The sequence below is a fragment of the Callionymus lyra genome, chromosome 9 (genome assembly GCF_982586985.1).
Source record: "Callionymus lyra chromosome 9, fCalLyr1.hap1.1, whole genome shotgun sequence".
Classification (NCBI taxonomy): domain Eukaryota; kingdom Metazoa; phylum Chordata; class Actinopteri; order Syngnathiformes; family Callionymidae; genus Callionymus; species Callionymus lyra.
This window is the reverse complement of record NC_141826.1, coordinates 22308165-22331868: the sequence shown is the minus strand read 5'-3', so window position 1 is coordinate 22331868 and position 23704 is coordinate 22308165. Positions and strand designations below refer to the sequence as shown.

The window sequence follows — 23704 nt, the reverse complement described above, 5'->3', positions numbered from 1 at the left end:
AATGTTATACTTTTATTGAATAACTAATATAATTATTATTATATGGTTTTATTTGTCAATTGGTGGAAAGTTCTATTGAATTTTTTAAAAAGTTACAAATTAAAAAGCAAATGTTAAAATTTAGTAAATTATTTTGAATACTGAATCATTGGAATAGTGACTAAATTATTTGAATAACAAAATTAAACTCTATTTCTAAAACAAATCTTTCATTAAAAAAAAATGTTGACAAAAACAACATTTGAATTAAAAAATAATCAATATTCTTATGGCATGGACATTCAAAAGTTCGAACAAACACAAGTGTGAAAAAATATATTAGCAAAATATATACATTTTTAAACTCTGAAATACAATATCAAAGTTTCATTCGTATCATTCGTTTTTTTAAATAATAAATTCATATTTTAAACAAATTTAATTTTAAATTCTGCACCTCCACTACAGTAGATGGCGCTGAAGAGCTAAGCTCCAGGGATTTTCATTTTGGTTTTAAATAAGTAATACATTTTTGACTTAATTTATATATATATATTTTTTTTTTATTAGTTTTAAAATATGTCGCAATATTGTTATAGATCATGATACGATCTTTTCTCATCATGAGGTTCAAATGAATCCTGAGGCACTTCTTTGTTTACCAAACCTGCTTTTGTCCCTCAAGTAAATAAATAGAGTAAAAAAACAATATTTACTCATAAATAATAAAACAACATTTAATCAGACGATGCATTTCACTGTCAAACCTGAACGTGCAACAACAACAACAACAACAGCCTTTAAAAAAAAAGTCATTTTTAGAAATCGCTTCATGATATAAGGTAAGGTAAGGTAAGGTAAGGTAAGGTAAGGTAAGGTAAGGTAAGGTAAGGTAAGGTAAAACATCCCTTGTGAGAATCATAGTTTTGAAAATGAATAAACGTCACGTTTGATTCAGACGTTTTCATTAAGAAGCCGCCGTAGACGTTGAGGTTGGTTCGGGGGGCGCGGGGGGGAAGGCTGGTCCAGACGGGGGTGTGTGAGTAAGCAAGGGGTGTGGGGGGGAGAAAACACTTTAATTTGGGTCATCTCCCAGTCTGCACGGGGTCGCAGAGGAGCCCCCTCTGCAGCTAATCTAAAAACACATATGTTGTTCTGGGTACCCACCTGAATTAATTGCCCTAATTATTTCCATCACGGGACGGATGGGGGGGCGACGGCGGGCGGGGGGGTGGACGACTGGAACATGATGTAAAGTGGTGAGGCTTGTCTTTCCCACTAAGACGTATTGCGTCGCCTCTCAATTATTGGAAGAGCTGGTGGAGGTGACCTGTCAACATGACAGGGTTTCCCTTAATTGCTCTAAAAGGGGAAACGTGTTCATGTGGATGGCGGGGGGGCGACGGGGGGCGGGCGGGGGGGCGGCGTCGGCTTCTCGTCTGCAGTCGTGCATCGGCGTCCGATCTGGTTAAATTCTCGGTAAACACCGACGCAAGTATTTTAAAAGGTATCAGAAAAATACACTCACCTGTCTGGTTGAAAACATTTGGAATCGACTACATTTTAAGAAGCGCTCGAGGGTTTTTTGAATAATTCACAAGATTTCAAAGGTTTGTTTGGCAAAAAAATAAAATGTTTCTAATCTTCCTACATAAGCAGCTCAGTAGATGATACAAAACTGAAGTTTTTTCCGTCATTCCATGTAGAGGTTTCTCAGGAAAGAGGTATTTGTAGTGATGTGTTGATGAAGCTTCATGAAACAGTGTCATTATCTTCAGAGTCCACTAGATGGCGTCTCTGCACTATTTTCCTTTGTTTTGAACAACTGTTCTAATGAAACATAATTTTTAAACTGATGGCACCACCTACTGACCTCTGAACAACATGACACTGTTTCATGAAGCTTCATCAACACAACATTAGTTATTTGTACAATAAATAAATACATTAAAATAATACATAGTAACTTATTCCTATCCTTTTAATTTTGATGATGATTTCAATTTATTTCCATGGCAAAAGTATGGAAGTATACCAGTGTCATCTGAATTTTGAATGTTTAAATTTAACTTTAAAACATATAATCTTTTTTTATTTTTTACTAAAATATTGTTTTTTAAGCATTTTCATTATTTTTGAAAGGTATCAATGTTGAAAAGTTAAATTTAGCTTTTGGCTGGTGAAGCTTCATGAAACAGTGTCATTATGTTCAGAGTCCACTAGATGGCGTCTCTGCATTATTTTCCTTTGTTTTGAACAACTGTTCTAATGAAACATCATTTTTTAAACTGATGGCGCCACCTACTGACCTCAGAACAAAATGACACTGTTTCTGGAAGCTTCATGAAACAGTGTCATTATCTTTAGAGTCCACTAGATGGCTTTTCTTCAATATTTTCTTTTGTTTTGAACAACTGTTCTAATGAAACATCATTTTTTAAACTAATGGCGCCACTTACTGATATCTGAACAACATGACACTGTTTCTGGAAGCTTCATGAAACAGTGTCATTATCTTTACAGTCCACTAGATGGCTTTTCTTCAATATTTTATTTTGTTTTGAACAACTGTTCTAATGAAACATCATTTTTTTAAACTGATGGCATCACCTACTGACCTCTGAACAACATGAAACTGTTTCTGGAAGCTTCATGAAACAGTGTCATTATCTTCAGAGTCCACTAGATGGCTTTTCTTCAATATTTTCTTTTGTTTTGAACAACTGTTCTAATGAAACATCATTTTTTAAACTGATGGCGCCACCTACTGACCTCTAAACAACATGACGCTGTTTCGTGAAGCTTCATGAAACAGTGTCATTATCTTCAGAGTCTACTAGATGGCTTTTCTTCACTATTTTCCTTTGTTTTGAACAACTGTTCTAATGAAACATATTTTTTAAACTGATGGCGCCACCTACTGACCTCTGAACAACATGACACTGTTTCGTGAAGCTTCATGAAACAGTGTCATTATCTTCAGAGACCACTAGATGGCTTTTCTTCACTATTTTCCTTGTTTTGAACAACTGTTCTAATGAAACATATTTTTTAAACTGATGGCGCCACCTACTGACCTCTGAACAACATGACACTGTTTCGTGAAGCTTCATGAAACAGTGTCATTATCTCCAGAGTCCACTAGATGGCATCTCTGCACTATTTTTCTTTGTTTTGCACAACTGTTCTAATGAAACATATTTTTTAAACTGATGGCGCCACCTACTGACCTCTGAACAACATGACACTGTTTCATGAAGCTTCATCAACACATTACTGCTTAAAAGTTGTTATAATAACGCAACTATGATTGACTGAAGGTTTGATCTAGTAGCTCGGTACTCGTCTGGTATTGTCTTACTATTATACTACAATTTCCCATTAAAATATATGAAAAAAATCAAAAAATTAAATGAAAATTATTTCGGAATTATTTGAATGAAACATTTAAAACAAATCGTTCATATACATGTATTTTTTTCATTTGATTCATCACCAAAAATAACCTTTCCAACATGTAAAAAAGGTAAACCGCCTGAATCCAAACACCTTGTTATCTTGCTACATGAGCAGCACAATGGAAGAGACCTGCGAGCCGAGGCAGATGCCGGAAACGCGTTACCACACTTAATCCGTTTCACTTTATATCTAACTAGTTATGCTAATAGGATTTCAACTCAATTTATTCAAGTGCTGATCAATGGCAGGCAATCTCAGTCCTTCATGCATTATGTATTTTAATGGGACTCACTTGCTTTATAGCGGAACAGTTAAAGGTTAACAGTCCCGATAGGTGCGACTCCCTGAAGACTAATCTGAACTTCAAACACACTTTTCGTTTTTTTTTTTCCCGAAGACATACATGGGAAAAGTTGTTTTTTTATCGCCGCGTTCATTGGGAGCAGGAAAGCAATTTACTACCTCACATCTTTCTCTCCTTTAATGAGACCATAAATGACCAGCCTGAGTAAGAAGTGATGCAGAAGATGAGCAAAATAGATGTTGGAAATGATGGTGGAGTCACGAGGGGCTTGAAATGAGCCGCGGAAAAAAACCTCAACCCCCCCGAGCAAGACGAAAAAAAAATGAAGCGATATTATTTTGTTCATCAGGAATATATACGTATCATAATATATACAGTACCAGGCGAAGTACTTGTCGTTACACAGGGTTTTTATTAAGATACAAAACATATTTTAAATGAAAATGTGTTTTAGTTAAAAATATTTTTTCTACTTTTAACATACTTCATGGATTTAAAATGGTGCTAGCGTTGTTTTTTAGCCGAAAAATTCTACAAAAGCGGCTAAAAGAAGGCCAATAATTTAGAGGACTTTTATAGTTCTTATTTAGTTACAACCTTCCTTGGAATGAGACAAAGTTGTTGAAATTTGCGGATGAATAAAAACAAAAATTAATCATGGACACAGAGCAATTCACGGCGGCCATTTTGAGCCCAATGAGAGATCTGAAGGACCCCAGTAATCCCTGTTGTTAGAATATTATTTTCAAATATTTTGCTAAAATGTTTTGCTCCAACTAAATGGTTGATGTTTATCTTAATCTAAATGGAAATTACCAATAATTTATTTATTCAATGAATTTCATTTAAAATCAATCATCTTAGAAAGTGTTCTTTTTAATCAGAATTAGTTTTTGGTGAATATGTTTTTGTATAACTTTAAAAATAACTTTATAAATAGCTGTTGGAAAATGCAGTACTGCTTGAATCTTGCAGATACAAATTAGAAAAAGACCTGAGAGATGTCCACAAAAAAACGTATTTTCTTGACTCACAACAAACGCAAACAAAATTAACAAAAATTTAAGAAAAGTAAACATGAAGCGAGATTGGAATAAACAGACATTCGATGTAGTTTCATCCATTTTTTCTTAACCACGGCAGCAATTCAGTGTTGAATTGATGAAAAGTAGTGATGTGTTGATGAAGCTTCATGAAACAGTGTCATTATCTTCAGAGTCCACTAGATGGCGTCTCTGCATTATTTTATTTCATTGTAAACAACTGTTCTAATGAAACATCACATCCTTTTTAAACTGATGGCGCCACCTACTGGCCTCTTAACAACATGACACTGTTTCATGAAGCTTCATCAGCCTATAGCTTATTAACTTTTCAACATTGAAGACGATAAACTGGCATTTGACATAAAATCCTTGGATTATTATTATTACGAATGAGTCAAACTCATAAAATATATTTAAATTAAAAATACTTTTATTTTAATAAAGGTTTCATAAATCACAAATAATGATGCTTTCACTGTAAAACATATATGCCATAATGCATAGCATATTTAAAAACATCAATTGAGTTCAAAGATAATACACTTAATTATAAATATAAACATGTATTGAGAAGTAAATTGGGAAATTAATATGTTTAAAATCCTAAATGGAACCTTTTATCCGGCTCTAAATAAACACGAACAACCAAATGAATGTGAATCCCCTAAATTAGACACAAGGATCTTCAGCTTTTGATGGTTAAATGTGGACGAAAACTAAGGCTTCACTCAGGGCCGCTTATCTTTCCACCAACTGCCACTCCTCGCTCAATAAAACCGGCGCTATTCCCGGCTGGAGAGTCCTTTTTGGACCGTTTGAGGACTGTTAGGTAAAAAGGCCCTCTAGTAACTTCTAAATCTGGACGTGGAAAACAGAAGGCGTTAGAGACATCCTGCGAGGGGACAATTCACACTTTTCACCTTATTGTCTTCTCAATCTTCGCCATTAGCCCGTGGCTTTCTTGGGAAAATGACACTGAGCTGCCCAGGAATGGACTTATTATTCAAACCCCGTCTGCAGAAGGGAAGGACCTTTTTTGTTTTTTTTTGAAGGAGGCACAAAAAAAAATAGAGAGGAAGTTCTGTAGAAGCAAATTGGAAATAAACGTTTACAAAAAAGGGGCTCATTAAAGTCAAGAATTGGTTTTATTCACTGTGGATAATAAGTACACATGTACGGGTCAAACATTGCAGATTAATGCGAACACATTAAACTATTACCATGCTGTCGTTGTTTAAGTGTCACGTGGATGAAAGTGGATTAATGGTAAGATGTACGAGCGCTTGGGGAACGAGGGTATTCGGTTGTGTTGAGTGGAGGCTTAAAACTGTCAGAAAATCACTTACTCGACAAAAGATTCCAGTCAGACAACATGACGTAGAACCTGTGAAGAAGCACTTGCCATCGACACAGCCTGTACCGGGGGCCGGTCGTTTTTTAACTGGCGCCATCAGTCTCCTTCAGGTAATGCAATTAGATGCCACTAATATCTTGGGATGCTCTTCAAATTGCAAATGCACTTTTCCTAAATAGCATGCACGGTAATAACCAGTGACAGCACTCAAGGAGCCCGGGATTGAAAAAGGCTTTCGGCGGTGATTGGTAGAAGAAATTGCTCGCATAAAATACTCCCACTGATCAAATTCATGAACTTTAAACAGAAGTCCAAATTTGCGCTTCGCTTGTTTGCCTGTTGCCAGGCAACCATAAGGTTAAATCATGAATGCTAATTCCCTCAGAAAGGTTCGAGCGATGTCGAGGTGCCATCAGTTTTGTCTTTTTTTTTGCCGACGGATCAGGAATGCGGTTTTGAAACCACCCCCCTGCTGAATTGTCTTTTAATTTAAACTTAATTTAATCCAGCCTTTCCCTTATGGGATTATAAAAGACATGATGCCACAGTATCTAGAAATGTTTCCATCCTCATGCAAACCATCTGCAGTAGCTTGCAGGTAGCTTGAGGGAATCTGTGGGATGTCAGAACTCAGTAGGCAATTATCTCCCCCTCTTGTACCAGTCAAAACTTTTCCGCGGAGAAACAAAGAGAGCAACCTTGCTAAACACACATACAAACATGCATCTGCTTACGTTCAGTCGGGCTAATGCCATAGGGCTGCATACATTAGCAGTATCTCCTCACAAGTTCATCTAGTCGCCGTAATCTAAGGATACATCAACACACTTGACGGATTAGCTTGAAAATCAAAGCGCGCACTGTAATCTAACACAACGGTGCTGATCTTGCGCCGCGATAGCGACGCCAGGAGAGGAACATCAAGGGGAGAGAGGTAGAAAAGGATTCCTGCTTCCGATATTCAACTCAAAATCACTGTCGGGGCGAATCACTCAATGGATGAAACCCTCCTGCAATATGACTTGGCCGGGTCTAGTGCACACATATCTCATTACAGTCGTCTGTGCCCGGACAAAAGTTATGAACGATTTCATGCCATATGAGATTTTCTGGAGATGGTGATAATCTTTGAGATGAATATTAAAGAATATGTTGTGAGGAAGGTGGAGATGACACGTTTGTGGTCCTGGTACTCTTTGTCTTTTTTTGGTGAAGATCACCTGCCTCTTTTTTTGGCATTGGTCGGAGCTCTCTTGGGATTATTATAATAATCTGTTCATTTTAATGTAGCGTCTGATGCTAATTTATCTTCATCTTCGTCCAAAAAGACACTTAAAACAATCCAAATACCTCCATACTCCTCGTCTGTAACGTCCCTCTTGTTGTTGACTTTTCAACAAGTGGAACTGTTCCCAAAAAAACATAAACAAGTCCATATTTTAAGTTTGTTTGTAGCAGAAGCTAAAAGGCTTAAATGCTACACAGACAGGGTAAATATCACGATAGCTTTTCAGTCTACTGTCTACACTAAGAGCTCTCACCATAGTTTTTTTGGACGAATATGAAGACGACGCCAACTAAGGGCCGGTCGCTAGATTTTTGCCTATTATTCAAGAAAGGATCTGATTAATCCCAAAATAAATAATCCTAACCCTTAGTTGAGGGGGTGTAGAAAACAAGGGAAATGTAATTTTCGTTATTTTAAAGTCAACATTGTAAATAAATAAAACTGGAATCCCCTTTTGATTCCGTTAGAGTTTGGGATAGTTGCATCCAGAGTTTTTCTTTTTTTAATAAGCTGTATTTTGCCATCTATCCTTTACTTTCTATTTGTCTGACTGAAGATGACTTTATAGATGAGAACAGATATGATGAACTTTATTTGACGCAAGTATTCCGGATCAAAGCATTACCAGAGTCAAATACTTCATAGTAACTTCAAACCTTCTCTTACAGTAAACCGGGCATCGAGCGACTTTGTGGGACCACTTAGTGAGAACAAACCTTTCTTTGATGACGCAAGAAGGTGACGGACAGCCGCCATTAGTAACCACAGGGGAAGTTGAAACTTGTACACAGCAATAAAATGCGGAGGATAATTGAGAATGATTAGGGAAATTAAAGTGACTTTCTTGGGCTGCTGTCATGTGGTCCTCCTTTGGTATTGTGATCCTCATATTGTGGCGAGTCCCGTAAAGCGTTGCCACGCCGAGTCGTACCCACTCCTTCCTAGGGTTGTCAAAACTATTGATACTTAAATGTTACATCTGGTTACTCATTTTCAAAAGGATGAACTGGTACTAACTGTGTTGATTAGTGTCATTTAGAAATCTAATATTTTCCTGAGTTTTGGTATAAAGTTAAAAATGTTAGTATTGTGACAAACCCACTCCTACCTGACCTACTCCCTTACATTTATTCTCTCCATCTCCTTATACATCACATCCATGAAGCTGTTTTATTCGCTTTCATGCTCCCTCCATCCACAACGATCCTCATCCAACATGGCCTTTTTTTTTTCTTTCATACCCACGTGTACCTTCTTTTCCAATCTTCTCCACATGAGCTGTCCTCCCGACTTACTCTTTATTTTGCGAGCTTGCCTTTCTTCTCTGCCACTTCTGACTCTGCTCCCTGTCTTTTCGTCTCATCATGGCAGGTCTCACTACAGCCTTATAAAGCTCTCTTTTATCTCGAAGGACACAAAAGGTCACATGAAAGACCGAACATTTGGAGTTTCTCAGTCAAAGACGTCTGAGCGAAGGGTAGTAGTTCCTGATGGAACCGTTACCATCAGGACTTTTACTTTCTTCCCTTTTCCCTACTAAAAGTAAGTATGTCTGGGATTTTTTACTTGGCCTGCCCCAGGCACATGTAAATGACTTTGCCACTTGATGTTTGAAGGAGGTAAAAGGGAGGCAAAAAAATCCCTAAGTGCAAAAATCAGACAGACAAGAAGCAAGATTTTTCACTTTGCTGCCGATGACATATGCTGCCTTTTTTGTTTCCCTTTTTAAGTCGTCAAGGACACCAAGTTTGGAGAAACATTAAGATTCTGAGCGTTCGCGATGTGTTGAGTAGTTTGAGGTTTACGCGTCATAAAAAAAGGTTTAAGCAAAGAAATAATATTAAAGTGAGCTCATATGTAACGCTCTAGAATTCAATAGGTTTCTAAAGAACTTTATACAATACTAGAAATAATATTATTTATTTATTATAATTACAATGATCTTATAATATTATTTTCTTAAAATGTATTATAACAACATTGTCCACATGATCCATATTATATCAAGTTGTATCTGAATCTTGGGTATTAGTATTAAAAAGTAAAGTGAGGTATGCAGGTCAATGATTTATTAATTCTCAATGCGAAAATGTATAGATTAAAATCTACATTACTGCGATTATATATACCATGATTAAAGGCTGAACTTACAGCGTCTTTAGAAAAGTGTCCACATGGGGAAGACAGGAAGTCACACACAAAATCAAAAGGAACTGACCTTTATAGAATTAAAAAAAAACACTTACAGGTTGATGTGTTGTTTAAAAATGAAGAGTATTAAGACTATTGTCTATGTTTCATTACAGAAACACTAGGACATCAAGTCATCGTAACGCAACAATTTTTTAACGCAACAGCAAGCCCGTATTTCGGGTTCCTCCAGTCATGAGCCGCACTTTATTTAAGAATTCTCGCTTAATTTTGCAGTAACTTTCCTAAATGCCGTTCAGATATAGGTTTTTAAATGAAGAGCTTTCAATCAGCTGCTTCTGACATGAAATTCTTCATTCATGTTTAAATGTTTTTTATATAATTATTTATTTTTGGTTATGATTCACTATTGTAAGTCATAGGTATTGATTGTTTAAAAAAAAAAGAGATTTTTACCCCGTTTATAGGTTTCAAATCATTTAAATGGAAAGTTTAAGATTTAAAAAATGTAAATATCATAATATTTAAACATAGAGTTTTAAAGAAATTGATCATTAAAAATCACATTTTGAGCTGCGACTCATATTTCATTGTCAAAGAGGACAGGTTTACGATGCTATAAATGGTATAGACGTGAGGTCATCAGTCTTATAAATGGTTTAAATTGACAATAAAAATGTCAATTTTGCTTCATGGCACTCAAATCTCACTCTGATTTCCTTTTTTTTTTTTACTTGATATAATAAAAAATTCATGTTGGCAAACGTCGCCTCTGCCTGATTTTTCTTGAGATCTTGAGGAGGTTTCAAACCTTCTCCAACATGGATCAGGAGCAGTAAATCACATTTGAAAGACAATACCAAAAGACCAATACACCTGCGTCATGCTGAGTGTTCACCTTTCATATTCGCAACAAAGCATTTCCTGTGATTGTGTTTCTCTGAACTGTTTACAAGGATGGGTTTGTTGGCCAGGCTAGCCGAGCATAACTAGCTTAAAATAATGTTTTTTTTAAACGAAAATCATAATTTCAGTGAATAAAAACCAGGAATATGTCAACATTTTCACCAAGTAAAGTCAGATCCTCTAATTCCCCGTCCAAGCGTCATAACTGGACACCCCTGGCAATCACTCCGCATCTAAAAATAGTGAGTCCCAATGGCTTCTCTTGGAGAGAAAAAAATAAATAAAAGCACAGACTTCATTATTTCATTCCTCTCTGATTTACATTTACACCAGAGAGAAAGTAATTTTCGCCGAAGCCTCATGAATGAGGCAGAGAGCTGCATGCTGATCCCCGGCATAATACAGACGCACAAAAACAAGCAAGAGACCCACTCCACGCACGCCATCCTCAGGAGGCAGGCATGATCTTATGTTCTCCATGTTTTCCCCAAAGCAGTCAGGCGTGGATACATGGTGTCACTGAGACCCAGACTACAATCCTCGCCCTTTTCCAGTCGCACTGCTGAATAATTAATGGATTGCCAAATTACATTTCATTTAATACAATTCATGAGTGATGATTCGCCTGAATAAATACAAGAATGTGATTAAAATAGTAAAAAAAATGGATATATAACACTAATCATGTTATAAAAGATACAGAAAAATACTTGTCAATAAGAATGATGAAGACGTATTTTCTCTGGAGCCACAAACAACTTATCAATGACACACATTTGCATCGAGCGAAAGAATCCGTAAAAAAAAAATTCCCAAAGGATTACGAGACATTTGTCGATTTCCAGCCGCCAGTGGGGGTCAAACTAATGTGGTGTGTCTGCGTGACCTTAATCACTTCTAGGTTCATTCAAGCTTGGATTTCACTTGTGCGCCTTATTTCAGGTCACTGACTTAAAGTCAAAGTAGGGCGCAATCATTATCTGAGGGAGCACAACACAATCATCCACACAATATAATAAGGTCGGCGCGATTCACCAAAGTGCCGCACGTTACCTCTGGGCTGCAGGATGGATATTTCTTCCCGGGCAACGTCTGTCGAGATGTGCGAACCAGAGATAACACATGCAAACAACCTTTTGTGGAGGATGCAACTGTCCTCTGTAGACTTTCCCAACACAACGAAAATAGAAATCATGTAGACCCAATTATATCCGGGTCTGGAAAAGGTCTCTGCCAATTCCTGGAATACATGATTTTCTTTTCGGCAGGTACAAAAAGGTGCAGCAAAAAAAAAGACTGAAGGAAGAAGATTTTTGCTCTGAAATGAACAGATAACAGTGAATTGAATTATTATAAAAACAATTTGTCAATTTATTCAGGAAACTTATTTTCAAGTCGTTGGTAGACTTTCACCTATTCTTAGTACATGTTCTAAATATATGTGTACTTTTAACATGATATATATTTTTTTATTGTTTTTTTTCTACAATGATTTGGTTGAGAAATGTTGTCAGAAGAAAAATGTCTTACTTTTTATTTACAGCTGTTATTGTTTCATGTTTTTTATATATGGCTGCATATGTTTCACCCTGGAACTGTGTGGGGGAAAAACACGTCCTTCTTTAGTATAAAATGTTGTTGTCCGGCAAGAAAGCAATATAGTAATCCGGATTCAGGTGTGTATCAACTTCTTTTGTCTTTTTTTATAAATTAAATTGGAACTAAAAATAGTAAAGAGACAATAATAAAACAAAAAACAGAAAGAATAAACTCATCAATGAAATATTATTTAAACTATTTGCAGTTTACTACATATAATTGTCAAAAATGTCAGTCAATGAGGAAAAAAATGTGAAACAAAACTGCCCAACGATCAATCTAACCTCTTCCCCACATTGAATTTATCTCGCCCCCTCTCAGTGAACTCAAAACTTTGTGTGTTTAGCAGATTTTTCCTTAAGCTGGTTGAAGACACTCAAATGATTTTGATTTTATTTTTCATTTTTATTTTTTAAATCACACATTAACCAGGAATTGCAGTGAGAAGTTGATGTTACTTAACAACTATACGATGATTAATAAATAAGAATTAATTTGTTATTCACGGACTAAACTGACCGTGTATTATCATTGTTAAAAGAAGTATCGTAGATACTAGAAAAAATACCAACGGTACGATATGTTGTCTTCATGTTACTCAAAACATCTGCACACCGTCGAGTTGTATCTCTTGTTCAAACTGAACTAAAGGATCCACGACTGTCACAGTGACAAGTTGCAGTCTGTCTGACTGATCTTGGGAATAAGGCGCTGCCTTTTTGAAGACGGCATTAAATCTTCATGACCATCAGAGAGTATCACAGGCATTATTCAAGACGACTCTTCAAAAACATCCCTGATTTGATTATGATTCCATATTTCAACTCTTGCCATCCAGTGAACTCTTCTTTTTTTTGTTTTAAGCCTAAAAACAACAGCCCTACACACCTGGAAATGATTTATAATTTATACCACGGTTTCAAAGTGCCCACGGTGTCCTAACGTTGGCACACTTAGTGGTGATACGAGCCATTAGAGACTAAGTACATTACACCACAATGTGAGTTTTGACAGGCAATAGCTTTTCTGCGGCGTACCTCTCTACGCTAATGGCTCTACGTCCAGCTCACGGTAGCATCCAGCTAGCTTTCAAACAGAGCCACGTATACTGCTGTTGTTGAAGGTTTTCTAGCGACTTTTTCTTTCCGCCATTCGGCCCCCCGACACTTGATTGGGTTTCTAAGCCAGGATGGAACAAACAGAACAAACAGAGATCCAAATGGAACAGATTATTTATGTTACCTCTACCCATAATAAACAGATAAAAGGTTTAGCTAGTATTGGCGAATGTTAGCATCCAATTATCAATGCTAAGCTAAATGATGACTTTGTAACCATTAGAAGATCTGGGAATGTGACTAAAAGTACTGTATAAAAGTGTCTGTGATCTGCGAAAGCATCAGCAATCCATTCATATGCATGTGTGATTGTTGATCATTTAAAAACATCATTTTATTTATACAGCTGTGAATGTTTTGTCTCTTCAAGTCTCAAAACATTGATTTTATGAAAGATAAATAGCAAAACGGTTAATGTAGCCTCGGGACATCAGGATGTATTTTCTGCTACAATGTACAATTAGCTGAAACGCTACACAATTAGATAGATCCATCCATCCATCCATGCATCCATCCATCCATCCATCCATCCATCCATCCATCCATCCATCCATCCATCCATCCATCCATGCATCCATCCATCCATCCATCCATCCATCCATCCATCCATCCATCCATCCATCCATCCATCCATCCATCCATCCATGCATCCATCCATCCATGATCCAATGATTATCACCCGACGGTAGAGATATTTCTATAGATAAGTGTCAAAAAAGACATTATTTCAATAGAAATCCTCACCATTAAAGTATACTGTAATACTTATTAATCATAATAATAAATAATAATGTCTCAATCAATCTAGCTCCCTTGCAAGTTGACATTGACCAATAAACATTGAAGGTTTTTTAAACTTTACACTTTCAATTTCACTCTGGTTAAGAGACACTTTAAGAGTCGATCGATGTATCTTTTGGTCGTCACTCTGCTTACACCATGCAACGCTTTAATTAGGTAATGAATTGAGCTCATTAGAAGATTCCCTTTGTTGCAGGAGTCCGAGCTGCAGGGATCGTCCCAGTCACGGTTCTTCAGTGTTTGCAACAGGAATGAGTTGATACTTAAATAAATTGATAACAGAGAAGAATAGCTCTTTCTCAAATTAAGTAACAATGTAATTTACCTTATATAAAGGGAAATTAAAATAAATATATTTGAAAATAATCACTTGAGTTAGAGTAATCAGTTGTAAAAAGCTGTATTATTCATATTATTATAGTCAACATTGTCTGTATTATTGTTAGTTTTTACATCATCTTATACTAAATTCATTTAGTTTCTATAGGAAATTGTTTAGAAGCTGTCTTTTGATAATATTCTATTATTTTAATTGTAGTTGTTTTGTGAATATATAAAGGGAGTTAATTATTATTTAAAAATCAAGATAACCATCATTTATTGTATATATTTAAAAAAACACAGAAATAAAACAAATTAAAACATAACTTTTGTATTCAATTATTGTATCACATATATAGACAAAAATAGAACATTTACTGCGTATTTGTATCTATTTTTTAAATGTATTAACCTATGAAACCTTTAATTTAATTTGATTCTATTTTTGGATTGATAAATGACAAAGTCTTTGTTACCTTTGAGCAAGTATTCTTTTGTACTGGAAATTATTTGTTCATTTTGTTTTCTTCAGTGGAAGTAGAAATTACCGAAGCTGAAAATGTAAACTTAAGATTTGTACTATGAGTAATGACATTTGGTGTTGGAAACCGGTTTTAAAATGTTAAAATGTAAATTTTTCAGGAGCGCGTTTTGAAGGGAAGACAAACCCTTAGTCTAAGGTGATTTAAGACAATATTAATAATAATATAATATTTCAGTGTTTGTTTTGTAGTTGCTTCCTTCCTTTTTGTTCAGAGTCTCTGCTGCCTTTCTTGGACACGTCACCATTGGTAAAGACATCTTGATCCTCAATGAGTCTTTTATCTGGTTAAATAAATGTTAAATATAATAATATTAAACCATTATTCAGTCGTCTCACTGGAATACTACCATTAAATACGATGCATTCCAACACAAACTCCAGAATTATATCATCTGGATTTGTTGAAACGAGTGCTGGAGAGTGACTCTAGTGTTTAAAGGCAGTGCTTACTGCGCTGTCCGGTCCATTTTAACAGGGTTTGAATTGGGACTTATCGGGAATTAAGGGTCACCATCTCTCTTGAATTGTATTCTTCACTCATTTGTTCGGGGGGTGAACAGTGAGGATAGAAAAAGCCAATAGTCTGCCGTCTCCCGATTATCCCCGACGGAAGCCTATAATCTGTCTGAAAGTACTTAAAGAGTCAAGCAGCAAAATAAACAGCATTGATTATCATCCTACTGTTCTTTTTTTCTCTTATGTTTCTTTTTTTCTTTTTTCCCGATCAGGCAGGAGGGAGGAGGGGGGACCGGGCCCCCATCAGCTCCATCTGCTTGGGCAAATGTTAAGGCTGGCTAAATACCCCCTTAGTCCTCTGTTCAAAACCAGATTATCAGCTCTTCTAAGGAGGCGGACAGGCATCTTATCATCTCCCAATCTCTTTTACAAAGGCAAATCAAGAATTCTGTATAGGGATTATCTGGATTAAGGAGGAAACAGACATGGCCCTCCCTGAACAATGTCTTAAGTTGTTGGCATTCAGTCTGTCAACCTTTAGCATGCAAACATGTGATGACTCTATTCTGGCGCCGGGTATTTTTAACACAGTTTACAAGCCAAATCTCTTTGGCTCTCCCTTCGCTCTCTCTTACTACAAAATCCCTCGTTTTGTAACCAAGAAAGGAGATTTTTTGGAGACGTTGGTTTGCTCTAATTCAGCTTCAGAACCAATGCGAGAAACAAAGCACCTGGCTTTACACAATGCCGACGTTACATCCAGAACAATGCTGCACTGTCGGAAGTGGCTTGATTTGAAAACTGCATTAGCCTCAAAGGCATGATAGATTGCAGCGCGGGCTTCACATCGTGCGCTTCAAAGCGGATGGAGTGAGGGCCGAGTTTAAATGCTAACCACCTCTCTGGCGGTGATGTTCCCTCCGGATGCTGATATTGGCTTTGGGTCACGACAAGCTAACCGGATAAGAACAGTGGAACCTATATTTTTTGCAGAATTGTACTCTACATACAGACCAACAACCAACACTTCGAACTGTGATCCTTCTCGGGTTCAATTCTCGGCCAAAGTTTTCTTTTTTGTTTCGGCTCTGAATCATACTCCGAAGTGCTTGAACTGATTTTGAGTGTCGTCTGATATGCGGATTCAATCCACTTGAAAATGCTTTTATAACTTTGGAGTTGGTCAATAATATTAATAATAACACAATTTCAATTCTTATCGTTTTGTACAATAGTAGCCACTAGTCGACCATTCAGTTATAAAAGCGAAATACTATAAAATGCGCTAAAATACTCCCAAGTCTGTGGCTTGTATAAAAAAGTAGTGGAAGATCGTGTTCAAACATAATGTATGACTTTCATTAAGCATATATTTATTAAGAAATTTTCCCAAAAATCTTTCCCATTCAAAAGTATCAGCTGTAGTTATTGATGATGGTTGTGTGTCTCAGTTATTTATTATAAAGTTTGTCTAAAATTATAATTAAATAAAAAGAGTTGATCATTTGTGATGTATTTTGAACTAAGGATTTAATATTAATAAACCAGTTTTGATACAGCTGAAATGACGGACACCTTCACTTTTAAACCGCTTCCTGAAAGATATACTATTTCAAAATTCTTTATAACAAAAAGAATATTGCTTTGTTAAACTTAGTGTGAAGATAATTTTCTTCTTTTTGAAGCCATTGTTTATAAGTCATAGTGGACTTATAATAAAATACTCATTTGTTATCTATAAAGATAGGTACAACAAAATTATGTTTTGGCACAAATACTTATGTATTGCCCTGGTTTGGCAACTACAGTATAAAAACTCCCTGAACCAGATGATAAAATGGCCTGTAAGGCTAATTGGGGAGCCTCGACTAACCATGTCAGCTTTCTACGGGTTCACAGGTTCAGTGTTAAATCAGCCTTATTCTTAATGACTGCTCCAGTCCATGGCGTGGTGAATCCCAGCTCTTACATCCAGGCTGTCGTTTTGTCGTCCCCAAGGGTCGGACAGAACGGCACAAGAACAGTTTTATACCAGTGGCAATAACACTCTGGGATCCTGTTCCCATGTTCAAGGGAGATGTTAAGTACTTTACATGACTCACTTTCTTTTTTTGCTTTTTTGTTGTCATAAATGCCTGTTACTGTATCTTTCTAACGGCTTCTAGTTTCTATTTGCACAAAAAATGTACTGCCTGGGGTTAATAAAGATACCTTGAAACTTGAACTTGTCATTGGCAGAATAAACCGAAAAGTTGTAGACAGATTTCAGTGAAAGATACAAGAAATAAACACAGATAAAGTCCGTCAGTGTTTTAAGAAAACCATCTGGATATTTTAAAGGATTTGTAAGGTAAGGTAAGGTAAGGTAAAACTTTATTGATCCCTCAGGAGGTCTCCTTTGGGAAATTGTTTTTTACCAATAGCCAGCAATTTTTCATAAACAATAAAAAATAATACATAAAAAATAAAATAAGAAGAACATAAAGAGGAAGAACAAGATGACACAATCTAAGTCTAAAGACAAAGACAGAGGACATAGGTCAAGGAAAGAAAAACAACAAAGACAAAGATACAGAGACTAACATGGAACAGAACATCCAGATACTTTCACTCCACTCCTGCCCCCGAACTCAGAATTGTACAATTTAATAGCCCGAGGGATGAATGAGTCCCTGAGTCTATTTGTTTTGCACCTGGGTAGGAGCATTCGTGCACTCATTCTGCTTCTCTCCTCACTGATGACAGTGTTCAGAGGACAACAATTTACAACAAAGAGAAATTATACATTAAAGGGTTAATTCAACCAAAAATGTTCTACTCACCCTCATGTTGACTAAGGGTTGGGATTATTTCCAGAGTATTCTGTTCTTCTTAGAATTTTCAGCAAATTCTTTTGTTCATTTTAATGTAGCGACTGGAGCTCAGTTGTCTTCGTCTTGATCCCTGTCCAAAAAGACACCTAAAAACATCCAAATACCTCCATACTGCTCGTCTGTAACGTCCCTCTTGTATTGAAGAATCCACATGATAAATTGTTCCAAAAAGAATGAAGTAATTATATATTTTAAGCGTATTTTTTAGAGGACCCTGTTGGGCCATCAGCCTAAAACTTGTGCACTAAACCTTTCAATGTGTTTCAATGAGGAAAGACTTCAGGCAGGAACCTAGAGACTAATAAATTCTGCTACAAACAATCTAAAATATAGAATATTTTTATTTTTTCGGACAGACTCATGTCGAGGCTTCAATACGGATGTAACAGACGGGCAGTTTGGAGGTATTTGGATGTTTTTAAGTGTCTTTTTGGACGAAGATGAAGAAGAAAACAAGTTAGCATAAGTCGCTAAAGTAGCATCAACATATATCTGTGTCTAAAACTCTAAAAAAGAAAAAACTCTGAAAATAATACCAACCCTTAGTCGACATGAGGGTGAGTAGAAAATGAGTGAAATTTGCGTGAGATATCCCTTTAATAAAACAGCATACACTAAAAAGTCGTCCATTTTGTTTTAGGGTTGCTAAACAACAGCTAGCAAAAATTGTGATTTTCAGACAATCATTAAAATGCAACCAAATGATGTTGTTGGTAACAACCTTCTATGAAGTCTCTATCATCTAACTAAACATGAGGACAATGCTGTCACATTGAGGGTGGACAGTAGCTGGAGGTCTAAACTATCGCCCTCTTCTTCTTCTGCTGTCGTTCGTGTCAGTCCACGAGCGTCGACAATACGCGTCGAGCACTATTATAATTACAACAGCACTCGTTAAAGTAAACAAAGGCACGAGCCGACGCGGCGTGACACATCAACAGAAATTACATTTCGCGAGACATTAATCCAGACGCCGGTTGACATTGACGGTTCCACTTTATCGCCGTCCGTAATGGAGACGAGCGACGAGCCACTTGTTTCCCCTTTCGCCCCACAATCGGGCGAGCCCGGTGTGTTTAAGATCCCACTTTTAACAAGTAACAAACAATTGTAGTAGGAGCGATCGATGAGCCTCAGATCCCCGCGCCACAGTCACACCTCGTTTAATCAACACAATTGTGTTTCAATGAAAACAATCTCCGGGGCTGCGGAGCCACTCGATGTCTCGGAAAAAGAGCCGCTCGGCAGGTTTCCACGCTGATGCGATTGTAGCGCGCACAAAGGTAGCAGGACCACCACTGCTATGGGGGCTGATTGAATTATTCAGTTTGGCAGAGATTTGGCAGCAATTGTGTGCGAGCGTTGCCTTGAGTGGAGCAGAAAGACAAGCGTCTACTCGTTTCCTGCACAGTTGCACATGCATAAATAACCTTTGCTTATACGGGCAGGTTTTTCGCTCTTTCGCTCTCGCCACAAACTAATTGATCCTCGTCTTCGTTTGGACGTGGTCGCGGATCCAATACAAGTATTTATTTCGTCAATCTCCTCCCGTTATGCTAGCTTTAGCCAGCAGCTAGTAGGTGAAACACGGCCGATGCTGTGTCTCAAATCGCATACTAGCGTACTTAAAGTTAGTATTTTTAGTGCGTTAGTGCGTCTCTTCTTCTTAGTATGCGAAATTTAGTGCGCCATGCACACTAAATTGGCGTACTAACACGCCCACAAAACTGAGCATGGTTCGATGGACACTAACCACACTAAACAGCCGCCATCTTAGTGACGTTTTAAACGGAAGTTACGTCATATATAAATGCATATATATTCATATACTTACAGGTGCATTTTCCGTAGCAGTAGGAGGATAAACACGTCTTCGCTGCTGATACCAGCTTAAATATCTCGCGATTATTTAGATTCTCATATTTTTTCTTTCTTTATTTTTCCAAAGTTGCAATACGTGCTGCCAGCAGGTGGCGATAGCGTTCAAACAGCTGGTTGAAACATCGTTAAATAGAAGTAGAAGAAGAAGCTGTCATGTGATCTCCGGTTAGTGTGTAGCAGCAGTGTTTGATTTGAAACATACTATCTGTGGAGAATTTGCGTACTAGTTAGTACGTACACTAAACTGATGCATACTAACTTCTAGCATACTAAGAGTAGTATGCGATTTGAGACACAGCACGAGTCTCTTCAGCCATGAATATCGCATCCTATTTTACATCAAAAAACAAGTCGTCCTTTGAGTCGGATGGGTCTGTGCAGCCGGCTGAAAAAAAAATAGAAAAAAGCAGTGCTTGGGGACCGTCTGCTAAGTGGAACAAAGAAAAGAGAAATCTAAAGGACATCACTCCTGCGTGTTGAAGTGTCACCGCGTTAATTCACGGCTGAATGCTTAAATGAGCAGGACTCTAGTTAAAAGAAGCGCTAGATCATTAGTTTTGGTTAGTTGGTTTGGATTCAAAGCGTGATAAAGGTTGAAGTGTGATGATAAAATATAAAACGTGGTTGTATATAAGAGTTTTAAATAACCTAAATAATTATGTTACAGTCATAATAAGCCTTTTTTTCAATCAATTTGATCTGTTTTGAGTTGTTGGGGGTGAAAACGATGGTCAAAAACACTCTGAAATTGACATTAAGTGTTGAATTGTATAATTCTTGTTTCTAATATGTTAACTTTGTGTAGACTTTGTATAAACTCCAAACAAAATTGGTTGATTTTGACACATGTTGTAATTTGACAAAATGACGCCGTTCTGGTGGATAAAAACATTCACTTTACAAAACGAAACTTTATTTTGTATCATTATCTCCCCTAATTATTAACCTTATTAAATACAAACTCAAGGCCTTTTCTAAGAATCTTTGGGGAGATAAACAAATAATTGTGATTCATTCATCACAGATCGTGATTAATTAATCTTTCTTTTTTGACAGAAGAGTACAAAAAGTAAATTATTAGTGCTTGATTATTTCTTCAGGGACTTCCTTGAAACATAAAAGCACTCAAGTTGGGGGGCCAAACTAAATGTACATTTACCTAAATAAAGGAAATATGATTTCGATATTTACTTTTCAATCTTTGAGGTTCAATGTAACTGTGTTTGTCCTGTTCACCAAAAAAAATGCACAATTTATCCACAATTAAATTCCAAAAAATACATCTTTGTGATTGACATTTAACATTAAACAAATGTAATTATTTAGTAATTTTAAGAAGAGTAGGAAGAAATTCTTAACATGATCTTTTTTAATATTTTTATATTTTCTATTTAAATAAATAACACACGTCACACAATATGCTTGAAAATGTTGCCGCTATGAAGACAACCCTAGTACTTCCTTATTGTATCTGTGATCAAAATAACTCAAAATACACTGTAAGTATTGATTACATTTGCAGGAAATATTAATAAAGTAACAGTTTTTTCTTCTTCATGAATCTGGAATCCTTATTTATTTATTTATTTGTTGGCCTTTGACAACTAGTGCTTGGACGCCCAGCTTCATCAGCCACTAGCAACATAAAACAACATAATCTGTGTCTTATCTTATCTTAAACATCGGCATCTTTAGAGGTCAACCTATAAACACAAACATATTTACTTTGAATTTAAGACATGCATCCTGAATTTGGAATTTAAGGTCTGACAATAAAACAAGCGTTTGTTTAATTTGTGTCTGACTGACAAAGCGATATAGATGAATAAACACTGAACAGAGTAATTTATTCTCAGGTTGTCCAGCCGAGTTTTTTTTTATTTGCAGCGTTACGACTGAAAGCTGCTTTTATCATTGCGCGTTGCAAGAATGGCACATTGTTAACACAGCCCATGAACCTTGATTGAAAAACATTTCAGAATAAATTGGTTCTGCTAGACAATGGCCTTTTTGCGTATTAAAATATTATTATGATTGTTTTTTATTGTCGCTTCCATTACTGGCAGCCCTGGGCTCTGTAAGCGGCGGCAATCAGCTCCAACAAGATGTTATCTTAAATAGCCATTTAGTAGATGACGGCAATGTCAGGAGAGATGTGTTTGGAAATCAATGTCATTTGTGATGTTTTTCAAGTTTTCAAGTTCTGGTTTTACATGGTTACGGTTGAGGTACTGAGGAGGGTCTCATGGTTGAGGAAGGGTTTCTTGGGTTCTCGCTCATACAACTGCTGCTGTGGGTATTTTTCCATCATGATCCGCTGCGTGTATAAAACCTAAACATTTAGAAAAAGCGCTTCTGAAAAAAGCCCTCGAGCCTTATCGTGGGTTGCAAAGAGCTGGAGAAAGAAGAAATGAAAAAAAAAAAAAATACAATTAATGAGAACCATATGGGTTGCGTCCACGGATGTCTGCGCGTGTTGCTCGATTTCCAGACATTATTGTATTATACATTATCAAACATGCTACACATGGCAAGCTTCCGGACCAGTTACATGAAATCCAATATTGTGTTCTCATAATTCATGAATCAATGTCAAGACAGAGGAAAGAAACACTTCCATCAGCAGCGAACGTGGACATACGAGCTGGAGTGGACTTTTGAAAATGAAATGCCTTTTATTTCCATGTTACTCAACATTAAACCTAGTATTATTTATCTTAAATAAATTGTAATACACAGTCATTTAAAATGTATTCAAGCAAAACACTATTTTTCATTTTTGCTCATTGGAAATGAAACTACTTAGAAAATACATGTCCTCTCTATTATGACTAACAAATAAAGACATTACCTTGGTCGTATTGAACGTCTAGACACATTATGAAAAAGCTGTGTTTAGCCCTTTTTTTTTTATGGCTCATTTAAAAGCAATTCATGAGCACATTACACCGGAAAAGAGATGTAATCCATCCACCTCAAAGAGATGCAACCACCTCGCTAATGAAAAGAGAACTTTGCTTTTAAGCGGCATTTAGCAGGTTTACGATAAATTACTATAAGAAAGTTGACTTTTATGCACTCGTTATTCAAGAACGCCGCGTTTAAGAGTCTCAATTCACCGAGGACCTCGTCCCCCGAGGGAGCTGATTATCTTTCTGGGTTTTATATTATAACTTTGATTGGCAATTAAATCTTCTTCTTTCATGCTATTGTTTTTATTCCTTTCACGTCTTTATTTTGGGAGTACATCGGCGTGAACACGGGGGAAGTGAAACTTTCGATCGACATTCATTGTGCAGCACCTTCATCACCATCGTCGTCTCTCGTAGATCACAACACCCGCGATATCAGATCATTAGCAGCTAGCATGGAGGGGGGGAAGAAAAAAAAAAACAAACAACAGAAATTATCCAAGAAAAGCATTTCTTTCTACTGTTTTCTCTCGGAGAACTTCAAAGGCTTCTCCCCATTTCCATAACTTTTATACGTAATTATTTTCCTAATGAGGAATACGCTAACAATTGCTTTGTTTATTTTCGCGCCGTCCCGCCCATGTTTTCGTAACATTTTGAAGAATGTGTATTTCTCCGCGGTTGAAATGGTCCAATTATACCATCAGCATTA

General features: G+C 36.7%; 1 protein-coding gene across 1 annotated transcript in view; it reads right to left on the bottom strand.

Moving 5' to 3' along the window:
* Nucleotides 1–23704, bottom strand: part of pcdh11 (protocadherin 11) — a 199384-nt gene that overhangs the window by 153092 nt on the left and 22588 nt on the right. The gene's annotated exons all lie outside the window — the stretch shown is intronic.